General features: G+C 31.7%; 1 long non-coding RNA gene across 1 annotated transcript in view; it reads right to left on the minus strand.

Annotated features, from left to right (window-relative positions):
* LOC110270467 overlaps positions 1 to 2,023 on the minus strand; it is a 10,498-nt gene extending 8,475 nt beyond the window's left edge. The window contains exon 1 of the long non-coding RNA XR_002360033.1: positions 1,978 to 2,023. This is a non-coding gene — a long non-coding RNA (uncharacterized LOC110270467). The remainder of the gene's footprint in view (positions 1 to 1,977) is intronic.

Genomic DNA, 4,373 nt, shown 5'->3' on the forward strand with positions numbered 1-4,373 from the left:
CATTATATTAAATAAAAAATTTGAATAAAAACTGAATTTTAAAGAATAGGTAGTATTTTTTATAAACGGATCGGAAATAGCTGTAATTATTTATCGCTAAGGTTTTCTCTATATTTCGTTAAAATTAAACAGCTTATATCACGTCTAACCCCAATAAGAATGAAAATTGAAGAGCTTATAATGTTAAAACCGATAGTTCCGCATTTTGCACAAGAAACCCGGGGGCAAAATCGTATTTAAAGTTAGAGATAAACAAGATAAGCCGTGGTTGACAAATTGTTTAGGTACAAGGTTACATAGAAAGAGGGAAGCCTATGGTCTCCTAATACTTTTCGCCCAAATTTAAGTTGCCTATTGTATTAGAGAGTCCAAAAATATCACAATTTAATTCTATTTGTCTTCTCTACTTCTCTTTTAATTTGATGTATATTTCACGTGATATAAATTATTCATATGCGTGATTATTTTCAGTATGAGGTCCCGTAGACATTCTATGTTTAGGGTTTAGGCTTATTATTAAATAAAACTCTCGTGTTAAATATTTATGGTCCCCCATAGTATCTCAAAATGGTCCATTATTCAAACAAGCTTTTGTGTATTTGCGGCTCTCCGTAGACATATATATGTTATTACTAGATCGATATATATGTGGACAAATAAATATAAATATAATCATGCCAATTTCACAACCATCAATATCGATCTCACCTTAACTATGATCTAAACTCATGATGGTACATACATAATAATTATTTTATGTATATCCTACATCCTACACCATATAATGTCCTTTAGCAAATAGGCTAGGTTGCCACTTGGAAGCAGCCAAATTGCTTATTTATATGAAATTGGTACTCCTATGATCCAGTTTTGACCATATATAAAGCTTTAATGTCTTGGCCACAATTCACAACAATTTTGCAGGTACTATAATACTAGGTCTTTTGAACAATTTGCATGACGCTGAAAGTTTCTCACTACTGCATATGATGTTTTTAATTCATTTAATTTATTACTTCCAGCTACATGGACAAATTCATCATTAGTACTATATGAGCTACATTATCCAGCAAATTAATCAACAACTTGGTTCCTTATTTACAACAAATTAATAGAGTAAAAGCTAAGGGACCCACCTTAATGGCCTGCGTCCATCAGAAAATTGACACGACGAACTTAGGTGAATATTATTATTGTAGGTAAATACAATATGTAGCTGATTTTGCCTGACATAAAGCCACTGAGTTTATTTATTATTTATTTTCTTTTCGATAATTAACTACGTGCAAATGATCAACACCAAACAAAGAGAAGGACCAATCACAACAAGTCAACAAAAAGACAAAGCATATAATCAGTTAGGGGGTGGTGGCAATGCAGACCAAGTTGTTAATCGGATTCGCAGCGAGTAGAATAGAGTGTGAGTAGAGTTCTGGTACGCATTAAATAGGATGTGGGTTGAACTTTAATTTTATCCGAACAATCTCATATATTTATATAAAAATATGTTTCAAGTGGATGTTGAAGTAAAGATTTTTTATTAAATACAAAAGATCTTTAGTAGCTAAGAGAAGATCATTAATTAATAATTGAATACGTTTTTTTTAGGTAAAAATCAATTCTATTTTGAATCATCGTTAAGTTATATAATAATATTATATTTTTTGGTAACCTGTAGATAGGATCGAACACTTACGAGTTAAAAAAGGATATAATTAAGATTGAGATATTCTCAATTTACTAATAAAATTAAAATTAAATTCACCTAGCTTCTTATTGAAAAGATATTTTTCTAAGGTAGNGACGAGTCAATTATTCCTTCAATAAATTTAATTAATTATAATATAATACCAGCAACAAGTAATGAATAAAACTAATATAAACAAAAACCAAAAAAAAAAAAGGAAAACTTTGTTTGAATCATATTGATTATCTTGTTCCCTTTTTTAGAGTGTGCTAGCTATGTAAAACTATTACCGAATAAATTTTAGGGCATGACCTAACCTACATACTTCCGCTGAAATTAATGAGAAGAATTAAGTTCCTTTTTATGTAATGTCTTGAGATAGCCCTAACCCAGCACCAGATTCTGTTCCTGATGATGATGGTGGTTGTGAAAGAGAATATAATCCAATTTGGTCCATCTTTATATGTATATGTAGCCTCTATACAAGACCAAGAAAATCATGGCTTCAAATTAATACCAGCTAAAGAAGGCAGTACTGTATCATTAATATACAGAACAACTTTGCAGTATAATTAAGTCTGATCTTTAATTGAGTGTCTCACCAGTTATATTTTTTGTTTCTACGTTTTAAAAATAATGTCATGATAAAAACTGCGGACAAAAAAAGGAGTAAAATAATGGAACAATAAAATTTCAGGAAAATTTGCAAATAAAACTCTTAATCCATATGATTTGAATGAATGATCACAGAGACGAGCATTGAATGAATGAGCGAAATTATATCCCCTATATACAAGCATTTATTAATAGAGTTGGTAGCAATTTAAGCCTAATTAGAGCATTAATTAGATGACACTACTTTTGCTTGAATGAGTAAAGTCTCAAATAAATGTAAACACAGCTTCTCATACGTTGAACATTTAATTACCGCGTACTTTGGATATTCAGCTTTTAATATTTGTTGGCTAAAAGCTGTTCTAAGATGAGCCTGGCCTCTTGTTTCTACTTGCTACATAAAAAGCTTGTTAGGTATGGCAGATTTCATTTGGTGTACGATACTAATGTCTTATCTCAGATATTAATACAAGTGTAAATGTATGTATAATACATGTTATGTGGTACCAGTTGAATTGTTTCAATCTTCAACATTAGCCCCCACAACAAAAATTAAATAATTGTCCTTTATACATTATATTCCTGCGTATAGGTGTATATACATATATCTGAAAACATATTATTGAGATTATTTCAGAATTGATACTTTACAGTAATATATACCTTAGCTTGTAACTAAATATAATATGTGCAATGCATATGGTAGGGTTAGAATTGTAGTTAGAGAAAGGGTTTAAATTGATGAAAAGGATAGCAATATATATAGCCATAATGCTGAGACTATAGTGTATGTGTTGTAAAGCATCTTCCCCACCACCACACAAATGTCAATTACACTTACCAAAAGAAAAGAAAAGAAAAGAAAAACACTAGCTCCTTATTCTTCCCCCCCAAAAGTTACAAATCATCCTGATATTTAGTATTTATTTAATTTAAATTAAGCAAAGATTTGAGAGCATTTATGGATGAATGAATTAATTTAAGAAAAGATTCCGTACGAGAAGGCATGATGGGGACGTAGTTAGCAATTTGATGCAGCAGAAAGGCAGTATGATCCCTTTGCTGGCAACCAGAATGGCAATTGGAGAGTGACCAACCCCTTTTGGACACTTGCCAATCGCTATCTTCAATTTTTTTCTACTAAATAAATTAACCATATTTTCGGCCTACTAACTAGGATTAGGATTAACCAAGAAGGTGGTTTTAATTGCCTAATTAAATTAGCACTGCAGTCAAAGTGAAACATGGATCAAATAATACGACTAATAATAATACAAAACCTTATCTTCAACTCTTTATTAATATGAAATTGCACATGCCACCCACATGAATCATTTACCATCACATCTGTCTCCAATTTTCCATTGTTTTTTTTTTCACCAAAAGAGAGATGACATATAATTGGTGGCACTGATTTTCTTCTCCCTCCCTTTTTAGGATGGCAAGTGGTAACTGATATTCGCACTTTGCCCATATTGGAAAGAAGAGAGGCCGTTAGTGTGTGTGTGTTTTTTTTTCCTTTTTTTCTTAAAAAAATATATATACATCAATAGATATTATAATGCGGATTGGCTTCTTGTTTTATAAATGTATTTGCATTGTAGTGAAGAATCGAAACCTTCAAAGTTCAAACTATAAAAATTACTTGTCAAGTAATAGTTCAAATGACATAGACTTTCCATACTCAATTAAGAGGTTGCGGGTTCGAATCTCCTATCTTTCCAAATTTTAACTAATGAGTAATAGCTCAAATGGCATAGACTCCTCATACTCAATTAAGAGGTTGCGGGTTCGAGTCTCCTATCTTTCCAAATTTTGCCAATGAATAATAGCTCAAATGGCGTAGACTCCTCATACTCAATTAAGAGGTTGCGGGTTCTGAGTTACATATCTTTCCAAATTTTTGCCAATGAGTAATAGCTCAAATGGCATAGTCTCCCCATACTCAATTAAGAGGTTGCGGGTTCGAGTCTCTTATCTTTGGTAAAATTTTGCCAATGAGTAATAGCTCAAATGGCATAGTCTCCCCATACTCAATTAAGAGGTTGCGGGTTCGAGTCTCTTATCTTTG

The sequence above is a fragment of the Arachis ipaensis genome, chromosome B03, assembly GCF_000816755.2.
Source record: "Arachis ipaensis cultivar K30076 chromosome B03, Araip1.1, whole genome shotgun sequence".
Classification (NCBI taxonomy): domain Eukaryota; kingdom Viridiplantae; phylum Streptophyta; class Magnoliopsida; order Fabales; family Fabaceae; genus Arachis; species Arachis ipaensis.